Consider the following 22478-nt stretch of genomic DNA (forward strand, 5'->3'; position numbering starts at 1 on the left):
ACACAACAATCAAGACAATCTTAATAGTCTCTTCTCTCATGGAACTTGGAACACATATTTATATTATTGAGCTCATATGATGTATTAGCTTCCAGTGACTGCTATAACAAGTTATTACAAATTGGTGGCTTAAAACAAAAATTTATTTTTTTCACAGTCTGGAGGCCAGAAGTCTAAAATCATTGTCAGCAGGGCCACACTCCATTTGAAGGCCCTAAGGGAAAATCTACTCTTCACTTTTTACAGCTTCTGCTGTCAGCTGGCATTCCTTGGCTTGTGACCATGTCCCTTTGCTCTGCCTCAACCTTCACATCATTTTCCCATGTCTGTGGCTTTTCCTTTTCTGTCTGTCATAAATCTTCCCTGCTTTTCTCTTATGAGGACACTTGTCCTTAAATTTAGGGCCCACCAGGATAATCTCAGCTCAAGCTCCTTAATTACACTGCAATGACCCTTTTTCCTGGCACATTCAGAAGTTCCAGGGATTAAGATGTGGTCATATCTTTTGGGGGAACTACTACGTATGAAAACTTTCTACATGTGAAAAAAACAATCACATTAAAAGTTTACTTACACTTCAAGCAAAAGCTGTCCATTAAAATTCTTTTTTCACCAGGATATGTACACTTTTCCTGTGTCTCATGATTTGCAGAAAGTAGGTAATTATATTGCTGTTTCCCTCAAGATATATTATATATGTTAATAAATGAAAAATCATGGAAAAGTACATTTTAAATTTTAAAATATTTTACCATTAATTATATATCTTCCTTTCAATTTTCTTCAATAACTTCAAACTAAAGGGAGTTACAAAGGAAAGACCATGGTTCTACAGTTGGGTGTAGAATGTAATGTGTTTATTTCCTTTGTCTCCCTCAAGTGTATTCTCTGATTCATTAGGCATTAATTTGGGAAAGCTTCTGGCTTCCTAAACCTAGAGATCTTAGTTTCCTAGCACAGAACAGGAACTAATACACAGAGTGCATTCAACTGATGATGATGATTATTTTTAGCTGGGAAAGAAAAACCATGAGTCCACTCAATAGAGCAGAACAAATTAAGGTTATTTGGTGTTGAGACTAGGCAAAGATGGAAGAGGGAGAAAAGAGTTTTATGAAGCAAAAATTCCTAATGTGTTTGGTGAGGGTAAGATGAAATTAAGAAAATAATAAGAATCCAAACCAAAATTCCCATTTTATAAGCAAACTGAAGACAAATGATTCATAAAACAGAATACTGACATGGTATGTTTTACTTCAAATTGCCCTTCATGTGGTAGGTACTATTACATAATAGTATAGTAATCATGTTATATGAGGGTAAAAGGGAAAAAAAGGACAATTGTATTTCTAAATAATAATTCTTTAATTTTGTATAAATTATTTTGTTAGATTTTTTTTTTATATTTTATTTATTTATTTGACAGAGAGAGAGAATACAAGCAGGGGGAGTGGCAGGCAGAGGGAGAAGCAGGCTTCCCACTGAGCAGGGAGCCTGACATGGGGCTCAATCCCAGGACCCTGAGATCATTAACTGAGCCAAAGACAGACGCTTAACCGACTGAGCCACCCAGGCACCCCATTTTGTTAGATTTATTTAAGATTATAAATTTTTTATGATGTTATATAAAGTATAAGAAACACAGACCATTATAATGTAAAAAAGGAGAGCTATACCTAATTCAACTAATTATTAACGTTTTTTAACTAAGGTTGAGAATGAATATTCTTTAAATCTATATACCATAAATTTAACCTGCCATGACAGCAGATTCTGAGGTTAAATTATTCTTTATGGGAGTGGTCAGATTATAAGTTGGTAAGCTCATCCCTGGAAAGAACAAAGATGGCTGAAAACATATTGGGGTAAATGTAAGGAAGATTTGTAACAAATATAAGAGTCTATAATTCTCAGTAAATAGATGTAAATGTATAAAGTAAGCAGAATTTGCCTTGGACTAAAAATAATGTACATTTGAAATGAATATATATTTTTTTCTTTTTAGAGAGATAGCATGCAAGCAGGGAGGAGCAGAGGGAGAGGGAGAATTTTTTTTTTTAAGATTTATTTATTTGAGAAAGAGAGCACACAGGGGGGAGGGGTAGAGGGAAAGGGAGAGACAAACCCAAGCAGATTCCACACTGAACAGGGAGCCTGACATGGGGCTCAATCTCACAACCCTGAGATCATAACCTGAGCTGAAATCAAGAGTCAGACGCTCAATGGATGGAGCCATCTAGGCACTCCTCAAAATGAGTATTTTAAACCAAAGGATAATGAAGAAAATCTTTGTGGAACACTCATATCTCTGTTATCTGCAGGTGTAGCATGTTGTAGGTTATTCCATCCAATACAACCCAAGACTTCTACCCTATGTCTCCACTGTTGTACTCAGGGAATATTTATATATTTATATATTTGAATATTTATATTTATATACATTTAATTACCTAATTTAAAGTTAACTTGAAAGGTACAGGGGCGCCTGAGTGGCTCAGTTGGTTAAGCGACTGCCTTCAGCTCAGGTCATGATCCTGGAGTCCCGGGATCGAGTCCCGCATTGGGCTCCCTGCTCAGCAGGAAGTCTGCTTCTCCCTCTGACGCTCCCCCATCTCATGCTCTCTCTGTCTCTATCTCATTCTCTCTCTCAAATAAATAAATAAAATCTTTAAAAAAAAAAAAAGAAAGGTACATATTCTGTATGAAATCATAGTAGACTTATGAATGTCAACTATTTAGAAATATCCATTGTCTAAGAACATCAGCCACTTCATGACTTTCATTGGGTAATTAAGGTTTGACTGCAGTTTTATAACTCATTATCTGTAAAAGGTTTTGCTTTTGACAGCTTCTTTAATGGTCATGTGGAATGCAGCTGTTGAATACATAACTGAAACATAGATATGGGATATAAATAACACTCAGAATAACTTTCCAAAGCGCAAATCACCGATATCCTACAGCTACCATGGAATAAAAATCCTAGCAAGAAAGTTGCACGGGAAGTTTCAGAAAGAAAATTCAAAAAGCAGATTTGCTCTTTTTCTGTTTCTCTGTTAGTGATTTTCCAGATGCAGTGTAGAGGTTCTGGTTTGAAATAGCCTTAGGCAGGACTTCAGAGAGGTTTTATTTCATAAAAAGCACACTATTTCTATTAAAATCCACACTGAAAGATAAAAAATATGTCATTCATCCAGGGGAGCAATACTCATAAATCCTGGTAACATAAACAAGTCTAAAATAAAATCAAATTGGAATACAGAACCATTTGGGTGCTGCTCTTATATATTTTTTGAGGACTCAAAAGATTTCCCCCAAAATAGGACTGCATTTTCAGTCTGCACAATATCTCCAGAAGTAACACCTGTTATTGTTAATCTTTACTTTCTCAAAGTGATGTGTGAGCATAAAGTCAACTGTGTGACCCATGAGGGCACCCCCAGAAGTTTTGTGAAAACATAAATAGACCAAATAAATGAGTGTCCATGTGAAAGAGTAATGAACACTTCTTCATCAAACTTCTTCATCTCCATACTTTTTCAGACTCTGAGAGAACACAAGCAGGGAGAGTGGGAGAGGGAGAAGCAGGCTTCCCGCAGATCAGGGAGCCTGACATGGGGCTCAATCCCAGGACCCTGGGATCATGACCTGAGCCGAAGGCAGATGCCCAACGACTGAGCCACCCAGGCACCCCTCTACTAACTGATTTTGATCAAGTTATTTACTATACTTCTCCAAACCTCTGTTTCCCTAAAGAAAGATAATAATGAAGATTAACTGAGATATTGCATTGTCTCATTCTTACTAAAGGTTCAATAAATACCCGACACTGAGCTCAGTCGTGCTCTTAGATGTGCTATAGGAACACAGAAGTAAATAAGTTAATTCATGTTTGGTTAACTCCAGGAAGTGAAGTCAAAGGAAATGTGATATTTGCACTAGGTTTGAAAGTAATAGAGAGAGGAGGCAAGGGAAGCACATCCTAGGGAGAAGAAAAAATATGCACAGTCACTGAGTTGAGAAGAAGTATGGCAAATTAAAGGAATACAAACAGTTTCCTGACTGGAGGAGTACGTGAGGGTGTGTGTGTGCATATGTGTGTGTGTGCGCACGTGCATGTACACATGCACACACATGCACAAGCGTGCATGTATGCTGATATAAGAAAAGAGAGATTGGAAATTGAATAGAACTAATGCTTAAATATAGATGTGAAATGTTATGAGATGGATGGTGTGCATAGGATTTGGAGCTTAATCCTTCAGTGAAACACCCAAGGTTTCTAAGTAGTAAGATAATAGTATAAACAGACTTACTGATGTAGAAAGATCATGTTCAAGGCAGTATGGCGAATCAATGGATGAAATGAGACTGGTAACAGTGAGGCACCAGTTAGGGTCATCCCAGACAAAAGTTGATAAAAACAAAAAACTAAGGAGACACTGAAAATGGAAGGAAGAGATACAGATTTGAGAGAAAGATCTAGGCAGAAAGGTGTATGTATTTGTGAGGGTTCTACAGAGAAAAAGAACCAATAACGTGTGTGTGTATATATATATACAAATATATAACTATAGAAATAGTTATTTTAAGGAATTGGCTCATGTGATTATGGAGACTGGAAAGTCTAAAATTTGCAGGGTGGACCAGCAGGCTGGAGAAGCAATAAAAAGCCTATTCTGCAGTTCAAGTCCAAAGGCTACCTGCTGACAAAATTGTCCCCTGCTTGTGGAGGTCAGATATTTTGTTCTATTCAAGCCTTCAACCAATTGGATGAGGGTCATCCATATTATAGAAGGTAATCTGTTTTAGTCAAAGTCCACCAATTTAAATGTTAATCTCTTCCAAAAACACTGTCACAGAAACATCCAGAATAACGTTTGACCACATACCTGGGCACCATGACTCACATAAAATTAACTACCATCGGTATGTAATGATGGCTGATTGGAAAGAATAAGAATGCGGAAAGCAAGAAGCTGAGGATAAATATGGTTTTCCCCTTGGTGCAGAAGGTGGCATTATCAGAAGTCAGAGAAAAAGAAGAGATAGGCTGTGAATGGAAGAGACAGGACTGAATAATTGTTTGATTAAGTATACAGAATTTGAAATAACCATGGGTAATTAATGTGAAGATGTTTCTTAGAAGATCTGAAGTATGAGTCTGAAGCTCAGGTAAGAAGCCAGGGATCAGAATAAAGACCCAGAAATTACTGGCCTATCTGACTGGGAGTATAGATAATTCATGAAGGTAGGGATTTTCAAATCTAAAATTCATTAAGAGTCATCTGTGAAGTAATTAAAAAAAAAAAACAGATGTCGGTCCCCACCCCAAAAAACACTGACTCGGAATTTTCAGAGCAGTAGGCCAGGCATCTGTATTAAGAAAGTCATATAAATGATCCTGATATGCAGCCAAATTTGAAAGCCACTACCTTAAAGTTTGAGAACCACTGGATTAAAGTATGGAGTTTGAAGCTAAATAAAAGACCAACAAAGAAAAATAAAATGTAAAGAATAGCACATTTTAAGGACAACTGGTTAAGGGAACCCACAAAAAAAAAACAACAGTAAGTCAGAAAGGAGTAAAGCTGTAAAAAGCCAAAGAAAAATCATTTTAAGGAGAGCTGGGTCAACAGTGTCAAATGGAACAGTGTTGTCAATAAAGATAAGGAACGTAAAAATAAAAGACATTCCACTTAGTTTTCCTCAATTAAAACCCATGTGACCTATTGATAGCAAAAGCAGTGTTCAAGTCTTAGAAGTAGTAAGCTCCATTTTTAGTGCCCAGTCCCACTTACAGGGTCCCAGAGCCAAAAGCAGCTGTTTCACTAGATGGCAGCTGGCCAGGACATTTTTTCTTCCACTGAGTTAGGAAGCAAGACAGGCACAAAACAAGATACAAATTCAAAGAAAAAGACTAAATAAACGATATCATAGACATCAGCTGGACCTTTATGTTTTTGTTTTGTTTGTTTTTTGTTTTGTTTTTTTGTTTAAAGATTTTATTTATTTATTTGAGAGAGAGAGAAAGCATGAGGTGGGGAGGGTCAGAGGGAGAAGCAGACTCCTCGCTGAGCAAGGAGCCCGATGCGGGACTCGATCCCAGGACTCCAGGATCATGACCTGAGCCGAAGGCAGTCGCTTAACCAACTGAGCCACCCAGGCGCCCTGGACCTTTATGTTTTGAAACCAGCAAGATGACATGCAAAAGTCACTATATATATCTTCCAGCTGGAAAATGTTTCTAACTAAAGAGAGGAGGCCAGAGAATTTTCAAATAGAATTGTTGAGACTATGAATTGTAAAAGGAATATAACAAAGCCTACCTCAATGTCACTACAACAAATGTCAAGTTTTATCTCAAAAAAGCCCTGTGTTCATCTTAACTCATACTGAAGTTTGCATCAGAGCCAAGTTCTAAAAGAAGATGCTATAGAACCACAGTTATGTCCATGTGACCAAACTTCTCAAAACAGCTAACTTAGAAAACAGACCATTGTCCGCCCTAGAGCGGAACAATCATTCATAACATTTTGTCATCATCCTGGCAGGCCAGTAGTGTATGAAGTGCTGCAGCTGGGAAATCAGTGAGAATTCCCTGGAACAGAACACAAATTTGGGCTCTAATATATCAGGTTCTAACTCATTGAGTTCACCAGTACATTCAAAAATTACTGACAGCTAGCTCGTCAAGCTATAGTATATGTATATATAATGTTAATAAAAAATTTAGAAAAATTTTAATTTGCTAATTTCAGTGCATATATGTACACAGGTGTATATAGCTGAGAAATTCTTGCTTGAAAAATGAGGATAACCAATCCTATTTCTATCTTTTGTGATAATTAATTATACTAGAAACATTTGTTGGTTTAGAAGATCAACTGAAACAAAATGTAATAATATATTAAGGAGAAAATTTAGCTGTTTTTCACTCCTAAGATTCTCATAACTGTCAATATTTTCCATTGTATTAGTCAAATTAAATAGTCCTGGAAGGGACGCCTAGGTGGCTCAGGAGGTTAAGCATCTGCCTTCGGCTCAGGTCATGATCCCAGGACCCTGGGATAGGGTCCCACATCGGGCTCCTTGCTCAGCGGGGAGCCTGCTTCTCCCTCCCCCTCTGTCTGCTGCTCCCCCTGCCTGTGCTCTCTCTGACAAATAAATAAATCAAATCTTAAAAATAAATAAATAAATAAATAGTCCTGGAAAGCATTATTAGCCTACCATTTCAGAAAGTACTTCCCTTAGTCCAAAGTCTGTTTCTTTCCAATTCAGTTCTTCTACTATATGCTAGAGCTCTTAATGCTAAAGCTAATGCTCTTCGTACACCAGGAGTTTAATCACACAAGCAACATGGATTCTATCTGAAAATCGGAATCTTGCCTCACACCCTGAGTCTTATCCTCCCAGTCCACAACTGTGCCATTCACATTCTATATTCTCATGAAATTACTAAGAATAAGAGCCATACTAATGGGTACACTCCAACACAAACATCTTCTTGTATTACTCTCTGCTGACTCTTGTAATTACAACCCACCAGGTTGGTACTGCAGATAAAACTGAAAGTGAAAGGGGCTTGAGTGTCCAATTCAAAATTTTTAATTCACAGATACAGAATTGGAGGGTTGGAGGAAAGTAGTAACTTACCTAACATCTTACAACCAGCAAAAGATAGAGTCAGGACTCAGATATGCTCCTTTTTTCTATTATGTCAGGATACTACAATAATTTTCCAAGCAATTTATAACTTGAGAGCTCCTCCATGTCTGACAAGTCCACGCTGCCCCAACTAGTCTATATATACATTTTTTTTCCCTTCTGTGCCTTTCCTTAGAATCTGCCTTTTCATTTGGTCCCTCTGGCAGCTCCCTTCCCCATCTTTTCATTGTGATTTATTTGTTCCTTGGTATGTCTGAACAGATTTACATTTCTATCCTGAACTTCAACCCTGAGTTGTCAAGAAAAAGTGTTTTGGCTGGTTCTTGTCCCAAGGGCAGATCAGATCTATAAGGGTCTGAAGTAATCTGCACTTAAAGTTATACTCTGGAGTAACCCTAGTCTCTAGGAAAAAAACATTTTCTATCTTAGTCTTTGGGATATGAAAATCTTAGTGGTGTGATGGAAAGATCTGAGAAAACTGAGAATTTATAATACATTTTGTATATTTCACCTTACTCCAAACTAGAGAGACATGTTATATTTAGAGTGTTACCATGTAAAATAGTTGTTCATTTCTTTGTATTAAAGTATATGTTATGTGCTAGCAGTTATTTGTATTGCTCTGATAGGTGTTCTTCTGATCCTGGAATTTTAAGAAAGGGAATATGAGATAAGTAGTTGCTCATTTCATAAATTCCAGAAAAAATTTATGTACAGTACAGGGTTCTGCTGAGATGCAAGTGACAATAGAAACAAACACGTGTTATAATTCTCCCAGATATAGGGGTGCCTGGTTGGCTCAGTCGTTAAGCGTCTGCCTCTAGCTCAGGTCATGATCCCAGGGTCCTGGGATCGAGCCCCGCATCAGGCTCCTGCTCAGCGGGAAGCCTGCTTCTCCCTCTCCCACTCCCTCTGCTCGTGTTCCCTCTCTCACTATATCTCTCTGTCAAATAAATAAATAAAATCTTAAAAAAAAAAAAATTCTCCCAGATATAAAAAATAAGCAAAAAATAACATACCTTTATGTGATTCAATTATAAAGGCCTTTGTGTTAATTTTATATCAACTAGCCAGAAATATCCAAAGTGTTTTTGCTAAAATCCTAATTTTAATTATAGAATAATTAAGACAGTGTATACTAAGGTTTATGTCTTAACACTACTTTATTCCTATATCTATTCAGAAAAGAATAAGTGACAGATGACTGAATGTTTGAGAACCCCTGCATTACCTACAGTTGACCTAAGACAAGAAATCAGTGAAGGTGGTCTACAAGTTCAAGACTGCTGAGATTAAAATAAATAAAAAATTTTTTAAAGAGGATAGGTCTTTACATTCAATAAAATCCCACTTACAACATTTTTATTCACTCAAGATTCATTGTGGGATTGTTTCATGTGTAAATCCTTCACACTTTCTCTCACTAGATACTTGATGAAAGGAGAAAAACAGTACCAGCAAAAAGAGGCCATTATACAACCTGGAAAGCTGCTTTTCACTGGCTTTGATTGATGGTGACAGTTCAAATCTACCTCAATCTCTCCCATCACATTCTTAATGCTAAAGAACTGCTCATATGCTCCTTCAACCCAGCTACATTGAATTTATCGGTACGCACACAGGACAGGCAAGAAAAAGAAAAGACTGGCAGTCTTGCATAAATGTAAAGGGTATAACTGCATACACCGTGGTTAGCTTTAGCAAGCACAGAAAAATATTTCTATTTTTCTGACAAGCAGAAGCCCACACTGAGCAAGACAGATGTACAGATAAAGAAGATTAACCACAATAGGACTGTGCCAGGAAATGCACTAGGGTAGTCATCCAGTGGTCTTCCTTGGTCAAATATAAAAGTAAGCCCAATACATGATCAGTGGTGGTCTTGATCCCTGACTTTCTCTGGTGAGATGTTCCCCGAAACCTTAGTCTACTCTTGGCGTTCAAAAATCTGCTTTTGAAACTAAATTACCACTTAAGTGAAAACATCAAAGAAGCATTAGTATGACAGAGGGAGAAGACCCATTATGTCATCCAGCTCACTTCCTTGCCAGTAATGAATTCTGCCCTCAATTCTCTTTTCTAAGAGTTAGTCTAGCCTTATTTTATAGCCTCAGAGATGGGCATCCATCCTCTCCCTGAGAGAATATTTATTCCACATTTTCATAGATTTCACAATTAGGAAACTTTTCCTGAAAGTCTGTCCAATTTTTCTTTGCTTAATTTCTTTCCTTGGCATTTGGTAATGGCTCAGAGTTCTGAAAATCATTCAAAGGCAGTTGATCTGGAAAAGTGTAGCTGCAAATATTCATGATGCCTGTCAAACAGTGAGAGCTTTAGAAACTGGTGGAAGTACGCCTATCATGGGCATCAGAATCACTTTGATTTCCTCTATGAATTCCATTTATGTGTTTGCTTTATGACATATGATTTATATTACCATGAATTTGAATCAGCAGAAATCATCTGAAACCTTCAATGGCATATTTTTTTGGCTTAACAGAAATCAACACAGGTCACATAATATCACTAGGGAAAAGATCAGTTACTTAGAGCAAATTTCACCAAGGCTGTGGTCCTAATTTTTTCCAATATGGTAGGCCAAGCCTGGTAAGATCATCAAAGGCATGAGTCTCTCAAAGGAATAATTTCCTCCTTAAAAGAGCTTTAAATGCCCAATTCAAGGAAATCAAATTTGGTCATCCACTGAGAAAAAATACACATATTTTGAAGAAGCAATTAACTTACCTCCATATTCTTAAATTTATCTCCTCAAGACTTTCATTTCTCCTGCCTTGTAACAAACTAAAGACAATAATAACAATAAAAACTCAAAACAAACAAACAAAAAGGCCTAATTTAAGCAAGCATTTCTGATAATTTCTAAAAATATACAATTCTGGAATAAATTGCAAATCAAATTTTATATTTTGCAATCCTTTATGTTTATTTTTTGACAAATTAATACACATCCAGTAATAGGAAACATATCCAATATATTAAGCTTTGTTGTATTTTTATGCTTATTTTCCAAATTAGGATTTCCTCTAAACAGTGTGATTGGATATAAAATATGTTTTTACCAAAACTCAAGTTTTTAATTTAAATATTCTTTTGAAAGCAATTTATGTACATAAAACAAGTTTCTTTCTTAAAGATTTTATTTTTTTATTTGTCAGAGAGAGAGAGAGCACAAGCAGGGGGAGCGGCAGGCAGAGGGAGAAGCAGGCTCCCAACGGAGCAAGGAGCCCAATGCAAGGCTCGATCCCAGGACCCTGGGATCATGACCCGAGCCGAAGGCAGACGCTTAACCAACTGAGCCACCCAGGTGCCCCACATAAAACAAGTTTTAATAACTTAGAGTAATTCTCATTGTAAAACATCTAAAAGATAATGGGAGTTTCATTAACAGCAATATTAGGACCTGCAGTTTTGTCTTCCAGATATATGATGAAGTCTGTCCATAATGACTTCAGATATTAAGAATTTTTCTTTATCCTTTGCTGGCCTTTATTATCACCTTTCTGCTGTTTGTCAATAAGCTTTTCCAATCTCATAGCCTCCCTGCAAACAAGGGATTCATACTGGTGCAATATTCCACACTCTTAAGAATGCTTAATATGGTAAGTATCAGGTTATACTGTTGTTGCTGCTAAAAATGGCAGGTCACTGTGCAAATTAGAAAGGGGTTCTTTCCTGTGGCACAAACACTGCAAAAAGTTGCCCCCTCTGAGCACATTAATTAGAAATAGTATATTTTCCTTTCTTCTGATGTAAGGCAGTTTCCCAGACTGGATATAGGCAGGGCACAGAGCATGACAAGTAGAGTGCTCCCTGAGTTTTAGCACATCATACTTGCCTGGCTAAGTGCCCCTATGCAGGGCACAGGAGAAACCACCATATTCAGTGACTCTGGATTCTGCATGTCATTGTCTGCGTTACCAGTCAATGTGATAATAGACAATAAGGAAATGCCCACCAAAGACCTCCAGTTCCCCTATTACTTGGACCCTGTTTTCTAAAATAAGATCTAGTTCCACTGTGACTTAAAAAATGTGATATTTAAACTAAAATAATCAGAAACAACCTCTTTTCAGAGAGGCTTTAAGAGCATGAAATACTAGGAAAAAAATTGGAGAGGTAGGCAGATCTAGAATCCATGTTTTAATATTTATTGGTCAAATTATTTAAACTTTCTTAATCTTTCCTGATCCATATAATGGAGGTAATAATGGCTGACGGGAAGACTAAATGAAATAACCATGAAATGCTTACTGAATAGTCTATAGAACATAGTTATATACAGTATCTGGCTTTAATTCTACATGGAAAGAAGACAGGGAAATATAATAATCTGGCACAGTAAACTGGCTGTTCCTTTCATTAAAGCTTGATTCTGTATATGAGTCAGTGTGTGGTTACTATGGAAATCACTGAATAGTAAAGGTGATTACTTTAACAAATTCCTTTGTAGCATATTCACTGCAAAATACTTCTGTTTCTGAGTAGCCTGAGGTATGTGGTTTCTTTGGAACATTCTCTAAGAAGTTTGTCCTAAGCATTTGAATTCTTTCTCCCTTCTCCCCAGTCCCCATATGGGATATGGTATTTATGAGTAAAAAAATAAATATATTAGATACCCTCAGAAATTTACTGAAAAGACTAAACAAACTCTGTCTTTTTATATGCATGTTTAATTCTGGACAAACTGCCTAATACCTTAATCCTGTTTCTTACATATTCTGCAGCAGTTTAATATTCTATGACCTCCCAGCCAGTTCTTTACAGAGAACCTTAAGTGGAGGGGGTTGAAATGGGTAAACATCATAGATAAATATTTTCTGGAGGAAACTGGTCTGGCTGAATATACAATATTAGACAGGCATTTCTGTCTTCTTTTTATGATTTAGTTTTGTTGCTACCTTTCAAATTAGACACTTGTTCTTTAAAACGGAGATTATGAAAAATGGAAGAAGGGTCAGAAAGATGAAACATTGCTGGTTTTGAAGATGGAGAAAGAATGAATCAAAGAATGTGCCAGGCCTCTACTGAAAAAGGCAGAGAACAGATTCTCACCAAGAGCCTCCAGGAGAAATATAATCCTGCCCACACCTTGAGTTTAGCCCAGTTAAATCTGTGTTGGATTTCTGGCCTCTGGAACTGTAAGATAATAAATTTGTGTTGTTTTAAGCCAAATAAATAAATAAATAAAACAGAGATTATGATATCATTATTGTATAAACATTTATACAATTGAGGAGCATTTAAAGGGCTTCATGAGAAAAGAGCTATATTAATCAAATACAATATATTTAACAATATATCTGTTTAAATACCTCAAATTTCCTTTCAGTTAAATAGAAAGTTTAATTATTGAAAAAAATCTAATAGAGGAGAACCCTACAGTGAGGCTGGCCTTGGGGTTAGATTAGCAATGGGGGCATTCCGAGAAAGCTGTAAGGAAAGAGAAGCATTTTCTCACTTAAATTTCCTGTCCTCTAACAATCAGTTCTGCTGTATGGAAGTCATTATGTTGTGAGAATTATCAATGGTCATGTCTAAAGTTAGCATTCAGGAGGACTCACTTTTCTTGAATCACTTCCTCATGTTTTACTTTACAAGAAAAACTAGATGTTTCTGTTATTCTCTAGGACGCTTTCAAATTATGCCAATGTAATTAGAATATGGAGTTTTAGTAGATAATTACAGTACATGTTTAATAGTCCCATCCAAGAGCCATTATCCTCAGGATCCTAAAGGAAATTGTATGACTCCTAGATAAACAAGAATCATGAAACTTGGGTTGAGTTCATCCACTCGCTCGACAGATATTTATGGAGTGCCTACCCACACTGCACTGCCATTCGTGCCACAGAGGCACGGTAAGCAAAGTAATCATGCTGAGCTCTCGTCCTTTCGGAGCTTTTGATCAATCAGGGAGATGCTCAGTCACTACATGATCACACAGAAATGTAAAATTGCAACTCTGTGAAATAGTCTGAGGGAATGCTATGCTATGCAGCCCACATGAGTCTGTACAAAGGGGTTTTAACATAGTGTGGTCAGAAAAGGATTCACTGGAAAAATTAACAGTGGACTAATATCTGAAGTAACTAGAAGAGGGAAGGGAAATTAGGACCCTCCTGTCTGAAGGCCTTGAGGAGAGAGAAGTATAAGGAACTAAAATAAAGACGGTGTGACTGAATCCCAGAGAGCAGAGCTTTAGAAAGTAGGTTAAGGATTTGCATAACTAACGTGAAAGAGACAGAAAGCCTCTGGGATTTTTATTTTTATTATTTTTTAAAGATTTTACTTATTTATTTGACAGAGAGATTGAGAGCACAGATAGACAGAGGGCAGGCAGAGGGAGAAGCAGGCTCTCCGCTGAGCAGGGAGCCCGATGAGGGGCTCGATCCCAGGGCGCTGGGATCATGACCTGAGCTGAAGGCAGACGCTTAACCGACTGAGCCACTCAGGCGCCCCACCTCTGGGATTTTTAAAGAAGCAGAAACATTACTAGGTTTGTGTTTTGAAAAATTACCTCTGACAGCAAAATTGAGAATGGACTGGAGATAGAGAAAGTAAAGGCTAATGCAGTAGTGCAGAGAGACCATCAGGCTTTAGGCTACACATCGCCATCAGAACTCTTTTTAAGGTCATTAGTGACCCCCACATTGACTAATCACATGGTCATATATCATTCACTTTATCTAACTGCTCAGCAGGATTTGACATAATTGATCACTCCTTTCTTTTTAAAATATTGTTCCACCTGTGCTTCATTTTCCTCCTCTTTAGTCTCCTTGACTGGTTCTTCCTATCCCTCTAGCAAGCTGCAATACTCCAGAGCTTTTTCCATGGACTACTCTTTCTATGCTTCCTCCCTAGGTGATCACATCTAATCCCATGACTTTAAGTATAGCTACATGCTGACAACCTCTTAACCTATACTTTCATTTCTAACCTTATCTACTGAATTTTTTTTATCTGTCAACCATGCCAAAATATATCTTTAATCTGGCCTCCACTGCTGATACCCTGTTTTAGACCACTATCTTTCACAAATAGCTTTCTATATTGTCTCCTTGCCTTTACCCAAGCCTCCTAAAATATAAACCAAATCATGTCACTCTTTTGCTCAAGCCCTCTAAAGTCTTTCAGTCTTAGGAGTAAAATCCAAAATTTTTCTCATAACCCACGAAGTCCTAAATGATCTGAAGTCTACTGTCCTTCTCGCCTGCCTTCTACCCTTTCTAGTCTCTTCCTTGGTAGCTTCATTCCAGCTGGCTTCCTTGCAGGCCCTAAAAAAGCAGTGAAAGCCCAGGGATCATGCATTTGCTGTTCTCTCTACCTAGAAAGCACCCTCTGCCCAATATCAGAAGGCCATCTCCCAGGTCCCTCACATCTTTTCTCAAATATGTTTACAAGTAAGCTTTTCTGGCCACCCCCTATAGAATAATACCCTATTCGAATCATTCCCTTTTACTCTTACCGGCTTTCTTTTTCTTAGTGGAATTTATCACATAATTTCCCTATATAGAATTTATACCTCACATTTATATGTAGCTATTAGTTTATTGTAAACACCCCCACCCCCACCAAAGACTGTGAGTTCTGTAAGACCTGGAAGTTTGTTCTGGTTATTACTTTATGAGACAATGTACATGGTAGGCATCCAATAAAACATCTGTTGATTTAATAAATAAACAAATCCATAAAATCAAATTAAAAATAAATTAGGTGCTGAGAATTTGAACTAAAGTGACTTACATACAGTGGACACTCAAAAAAATTACAGTTATCAGTAATTATTCATATATATCATATATTTATCTCTCAGAAATAACCACGAGGTAAAAAAAATATTAATCCTATTTGGCAGATAAGAAAATTGAGGCTCAAAAAAAATTGGAATTTTGCCCAAGATTCCACAGTCAGTACATGTTTGAGTAAGACGTCTAATCTAAGTCTTGTAACTCCTTTCCACTGTCTCCTATAAACAACCTGGGTATTACAAACACAGTTTGACTTTGTATATTCAGGTAGTTACATTAAAAAAATCTTGGCACAAAAGTAAGGTAACAGTTTGTGGAATATGATAGGGAAAAAGAGTCAGAAAAAGTACATGTCAAACTCTGGCTCAGGCAATAACGCAGGTTATGACCTTAAACACACTCTTCACCTCTCAACTTTAATATTTGCCTCTATAAACTGATAATCTTAAAACTTGCATAGTACACAGTGGGATACCAATGATTAATGGTTACTGCCTGCAAAGAATTATCTAAATGCTAAATAATATTATCATTACTAACAGACTTGGAATTTTGGTTCAGAACATTTGGCTGCTTATTCAAGCCTTATCTAAACTATCTAAAAGTCTTAGGTCTTTAAAACTGGCTTTGCTAAACTTTCTCACTGCTTATTGTCTAAAGTGATTTATTTAGAAGAGTTTATCCTGTGAATCCTGTGAAATTTTTAAATTTCTATTTTTAAAGTCATCCCTCAAAAGGGAGTAAGGAAGTATGTATTAGGAAAACAAAAACAGCCCCCTAGAGAAGGGATTCCTTCTGAACTTGCCATTTGGTCTCAGTATCCTGTGGTGGATGTCGCTAATTCCTGAATATGTGGCTGGGCCAAATTTTACAATGGCAGTGGAAATCCTGAACACTTCCAGCCCAAAGGGATACAAAATCCAGGTACAACAGGCAAGAGGAGAGAAAACTACTGACTGGAAAATGGGTCAGTAAAAAAAAAAAAATTCAGTGTAGCCATTCAGTAATGTTCCTTGATAAGAACTTGAGATAATTCAATGCAGTACCAGTTTTAAGTGTTATTTTTGTCAATGCATACATATTATTTTGACAATCTTTCATCACATGTATCATATATATTGTTTACTTATTAAGACTACTGTGAAGATTAAATTAGTTAATATGATTCCTGTAAGATGAACATAGTTATTAGCAAGAAATATTCAATTAAAAACAAACACTTTCAGATCTACAGTGGACCAAGTAAAGAAATATATATATATACCAGGTGACAGCTAATGAATAGTATGATCATTTTGGAGTTTGTTGTACAAGCTCCTGTGGGCAGACATCAATCTTTTGAATTTATATAGCACCTACTGACTACCCTGAAGCCCTTAACAAGTTGTGACATGGGATGATTTAAAGCAGTAACAAGGAAAAGAAAAACAAAATAAGAGCGGAAGGAAAGAGTACATGCTACCTTGCTGAGTTTCACAGTGGGGACAATGGCCTACTTAAACCTTGAGAGTTACACTTGAGGTTGCCAAGTCTTGTTTAAACAGTTAACTCTAAGTCCCAAGGAAGTTAGAGAATTCAATGTCTACCAATATAACTTTTTATCACAACTTACATGAATCTTCTATAATGAACATCAAATATGTTTGGGTGAGATAATTTTGATTACATACTGGCAAGGTGTAACAAAAGCCCCCTCATCTTCTCACAAATGGAGTTATTTTCATGTAAAGCTTTGGAGGTTAAAGAATCATCACTTCCCACATCGGTGTGTGTAAAAACAATGGTTCTGTCTATAGTCCCATCCACCCAAATCTCCTGTTCTTTCTAAACTTCCTAAATTCTTCTTACACTCTCCCCAGCCCCCAATATACACTGGCCTACCTCCAGCTCATTCCTAAGAGGAGATGGTATTTCCACATCTGTGCACACTGAACATATTCAGAGAAGAGTTCACCCTTGTTAAGGCCGGGATGATAGGAAATTTCCTACTATTACAGCAGATGAACCAGGCTTTATTTACTGAGCATGCTCGATGACAGACTTCTCATGCTGGAATGGACATTCTGGGGGTGGCCTGCCTCAGAATCTAAGGCAGAATAGTTTCTGTGGGGCAGCACAAATCCTACAAAATTGTGTGTGGTTTCCCCTTAAATACTGTTTATTAAAAGCATTACCAATAGTTAGGAGCATCCTAGAGATGTTGGCAAGAAAATTCCACTTGTACAAATCATGTAAATATGTATTTTTAGGGTTTTTAAAAAATAATAACCTAAAACTGGTTTATATTTTTGTTGCATTTACACTTACTAAAAAAATAAGGTAATCAAGTCCTTCTAATTTTTACACAGTCAACAGAGGTTATGACCAAACTGGTTTTGAATCAGACAATATGGGAATTACATATATCCCTATGTCTAGGACAAGCCTATAAAAATTCTTCTGTATAGAAGCAACTAATCCTTGATCTGCTTCTTTTCTCTTCTTGGATTATGACTGCTTGGGTGAAAACATAACAATAGTTATATAATCTGCCTCCAGTTTAAGAAAACTGTGGGAGTTAACACAAAAACAGTTATATATATATATAACATATATGTATATATTATATACATATACACTTTCCTGATTCTTCAATTTCTACAAACTCCTAATTTAAAGTAAATTACCAACAAAAACAACAAAAAACATGATAATTCTGTACTCCTAGCTACATATTTTTCTCTATTCCCAAGATCATTTTATTAGTGGTAACCCACATATTGCAGCTTGATAAAATAATATATTCCAGGCAGTCCTTGGGTGACTTAGTGAAATCAGTTAGAAATAACCTAGTAGATGTGTGGAAAAAATATTCAAGATAATGTTTAAAAGAGATTACTGTTTCTTAGTAACAGAAAAGTGGCTTTGAAAAAGAGATGGAACATATTATTTTGAAAATGTTCCTTTAAAATACTAAAAACAGGGGCGCCTGGATGGCTCAGTCGTTAAGCGTCTGCCTTCGGCTCCGGTCATGATCCCAGGGTCCTGGGATGGAGCCCCACATTGGGCTCCCTGCTAGGCGGGAAGCCTGCTTCCCCCTCTCCCACTTCCCCTGCTTGTGTTCCCTCTCTCACTGTGTCTCTCTCTGTCAAATAAATAAATAAAATCTTCATTAAAAAAAATAAATTAAAAAATACTAAATACAAGCTACTCTTATGGAAGAAATACAGTTTAAAGGATTAAGGTTTACATTAAGCCAGGCAAAAACTTTCAGAATTTGAATATTTAAATGCATGGTATCTATTTAAAGAACTCTACAGAACTCTTATTAAAATAAAGATCTTTCTTATTGTCATTGTTTTGTCATTTTCTGTGATAATTTTCTGACAGTTTTTTTTTTTTTTTTTTTTAAGAGAGAGAGAGAGCAGGCACAGCCGAGTAGTGGCGGGAGGGCAGGGGAGGAGAGGGAGAAAGAGAAACCCCAGCAGGTTCCATGCCCAGCACAGAGCCCACATGGGGCTTGATCTCAGGACTAGGAGATCAAGACCCTGAGATCATGACCTGAGCCAAAATCAAGAATCCAACACTTAAACAACTGAGCCACCCAGGCGCCCCCCTGACCGAACTTTTTAAAGCAAAGCACGCTTATTTTCAAACTTGAAAAATGGAGGGAAAATCCATGTTGTGACAACTGTAACCTATCAATTAAGTGATTTTAATAGGGCTATCTAAAATTGAAAATGGCTGGAAAAAAATTCTTTGAACTTTTATCTCATAGAGTTCTCCATCTTATTTCACAGAGGACATTTTCAAGTTGATGTGGTTTTGCTACCTATGGGCAGCTCCAACTTTCACCTGATTGTCCTCAAACTGCTTTTGTCCTAATGGTAGGCCTTTCATGGAAGGGCCTGAGAAAATGATTGCTGAATCCACTAATGTTGAATCCCCCACAAATAAGGGACATAACAGTTATTCTCACCTGCTTGCAAAGAGGGGTTAATCTGAAGTATCCTGAATAAGTACCCAGTACAATTGCATTAAAAATAAGCCAGCCTCATGGTGAGTATATGGAAAAACAACTATAACACATTTTTCAACATTGGTAATGTTATTGTTACTTAGATCTTTTTTCAAATAGAGACAGAATGTACCTTTCTTCCAAAAAGGGATAATGAAAGTGAAACAGGAATAAAGTAATGAGAAACACTGCATCTTTCTCAGGGTACAGCTTTTATAAGGTTCTGTACACTAGGTTATTTAACCACTTTGTCTGTAGCAGTACTTCCCTTCCTCCCAGCAATTTGGACCAGAAAGACTGTAACAGCAATTGGAATCTGAGTCACAGGATGTACTTTAGGTCAAGACAGCAGTTAAGGAAGACCAAGTCAATACTTTTTCAAATTGTGCAAGTTTGAGGATTTTTCTTCTCTCTTTTTTTTTTTCATTTGTTTTCTTTCATCTTTTTTTAAAGTACTGATTTTATGTTTTGGCCTAAAGTTCTTCATGCTCCTAGAAATGGGGCTAGCTTTAAAAAAAATCAGAGTTTTTGTTGTTGTTGTTGGTATTACTGCAGTTGCTTTTAAATCATTTTAGGGAATTCTATTCCATGTGGATGGGTAATATTGCCTAGTCTTTCCTGATCAAAGGTCCTGATCTAAAGTTATCCTGATCTGAAGTTCAAGATAAAAAATACATTTCCAATGAGAGCAGATTTAAGTAATTGTGGCCATAGCATATCTCATGGAATAAAATATATTCAGCAGTTTCAAGTTACTTAAATTATATTTCTAGAGATTCTTTTATTGAAGTCTTACTTTTGAAAATGAATTCCTGGGATCAGGAAGCTTTCTTAACTCATTGGACTGATCAATGTGCAAGAAGCATTCATGGTAATCGTCAGGACGTGTGTTATGCTTAGAGACCAGTGTTGATAAGATACATTGTTGGCACTGCAAATGATCCGTGGGGACGGGGAGGGGAGGAGGGGTAAACACTGTGTCTGGCAACAGTCTCTTAATTTCCAAGACACCTATCACCATGATGATGAGATCCATAAACAGACCTACTAACTTAAAATCAGTACATAATGTGCTAAATTCTTTTTACTCTTGCTGTAGGACTCAGGGGCAGGGAAGGAAAGAAAGGAGACTATGTCATAGATTTAGGAAGTGTGATTAAGAGTAAGCACTTTCCTCAAGCCCTGACAATACCATGAGGGCATGTTTTCCCTAAACAATCTGGTTTTGTTTCTTTGGAAGGGGTTGGGCCTGGGCAGCGGGATAGAGATGTAATCAGAACACATACGGACTGGGGAATTCTAAGTGCACTTAGTAAAGTTTATTGTTTTGGGGTAGATAGCCTATTTGTTTTTCAACAGCTCACTTATGACAGAACTGGGTAAACTGGAATGCACAGAATGATAAATTAATTTCAACAGATTATAACACAGTAGATGTAATTCTACTTTTCGGGAAAATGAGATTTTCCACATAGCGTTGAGTAGAAATCTAGGGTATGTTATAAAATCCATATCAGATAATATGGATTACAGAGTAACAATGCATAGCCCCTATCTTAAAGAGCTCTGTGTTAGTAGTTCATCAATGAAATTTTATGATGAATCAAAAGTTGTATTTGAATAATGATCACAGACTATTGTTTTTCTTTCTGCATAAGGAAGAAAATAAAATTGGTCTGCTCTTACCTGCTATTCATAATTGATTGCTAAATTATACCTATCTACTTTCTTCATTATGTCTCAGAACATGTGGAAGGAAGGCAGTGTGCCTTGAAGGTTGCACTGTCAAGAAGAAATATTCTTTCAGAAATGAATTACCTAAAGTAAACTCATTATATTTCTCCCCATCCTGACCCATAGAGAGCTATGCTTCCTTTTCCTAATGTTCATATTTTTCCTTTTGATGTGGGGAACAAAAGCAAAAAAGAGGGGCGCCTGGGTGGCTCAGTCATTGGGCATCTGCCTTCTGCTCGTGTCATGATACCGGGGTCCTGGGATCGAGCCCCGCATCAGGCTCCCTGCTCGGCGGGAAGCCTGCTTCTCCCTCCTCCACTCCCCCTGCTTGTGTTCCCTCTCTCGCTGTCTCTCTCTCTCTGTCAAATAAATAAATAAAATCTTTTTTAAAAAAAAAACAAGCAAAAAAGAAATATAGATAAAATTAAATGTCCTTATAACCTGCAGCCCATTGACAAATACTTGAGTCAGGCAGAGCATAGCATTCCTCCAGAAACTCCCAACTGTCTTAACATTAATGCTTTGCTAGAGGGAAGAACCACCTTAGTTTGATGATATCTAGGCCTCCAGGATCCTGTGAGTCTTCTTTAGTGTGTGAAAGTCCTTTTGGAAATTTCCATTTGTCTTTACCTACTCCAACTCCCAAGTATATAATCAGCAATTCCTCCCAACCCCAGTGCAGCCCCACTTTCTGCCCATGGGTCCTGTGCTTTAATAAAACCACCTTTTTGCACCAAAGATGTCTCAAGAATTCTTTCTTGGCTGTTGGCTCTTAACTCAAGCACTTCAGACCACATCACTTATCACCTGATTCTCAAAAATAAACTATCTTAATTTCCATGAATCTAAAATATAATGAATACTGACCTTTGTTCCAACTGGAATATGAATTTAAATTGCCCTTTTTGGTTTTATCCAGGCTTCCTGAAGGCAGGGAAAGCTTTTCTATTTTCCTTACTGTGTTCATACCTCTCATTCATAGAATGATGGGAATTGAAGAAATTCATTATCTTCCACAAAAGTTAGTTCTAAAGTTAATAAGACACCTACTCAGGGACTTCCAATAACCTTATTTCATTGATTATAAACTTTCCCTGAGTATCCCTAACCTGCTCATAACATTGTCCCTAACTAGAGTAATGTTAGGAATTTACTCACTATTATGGAATATGCTGGGAACATTGCTCATTATATTTCTATTTAATCTACCTTTAAAAAAATCCTTTTCTAAAAAAATGTTTCTAAGACTTAATGCAAACTTTCTATTTTAAAATTAATACAAATTCAAAATAAAAAATGTGGGAAAG

General features: G+C 36.9%; 2 long non-coding RNA genes across 3 annotated transcripts in view; one reads left to right on the top strand and one right to left on the bottom strand.

The window, feature by feature from the left end:
* LOC145720329 (uncharacterized) overlaps positions 1-22478 on the bottom strand; it is a 256420-nt gene that overhangs the window by 176124 nt on the left and 57818 nt on the right. The window lies entirely within an intron of this gene.
* LOC145720123 (uncharacterized) overlaps positions 1-22478 on the top strand; it is a 92780-nt gene that overhangs the window by 24581 nt on the left and 45721 nt on the right. The window contains exon 5 of one of the 2 annotated variants that reach the window (XR_014142877.1): positions 8852-9003. The exons of the other annotated variant lie outside the window; for it this stretch is intronic. This is a non-coding gene — a long non-coding RNA (uncharacterized LOC145720123). Of the gene's footprint in view, positions 1-8851; positions 9004-22478 lie in introns of those variants that run through there. 2 annotated transcript variants of the gene reach the window in all.

The sequence above is a fragment of the Leptonychotes weddellii genome, chromosome 2 (assembly GCF_054177405.1).
Source record: "Leptonychotes weddellii isolate Sample4059 chromosome 2, ASM5417740v2, whole genome shotgun sequence".
NCBI lineage: Eukaryota > Metazoa > Chordata > Mammalia > Carnivora > Phocidae > Leptonychotes > Leptonychotes weddellii.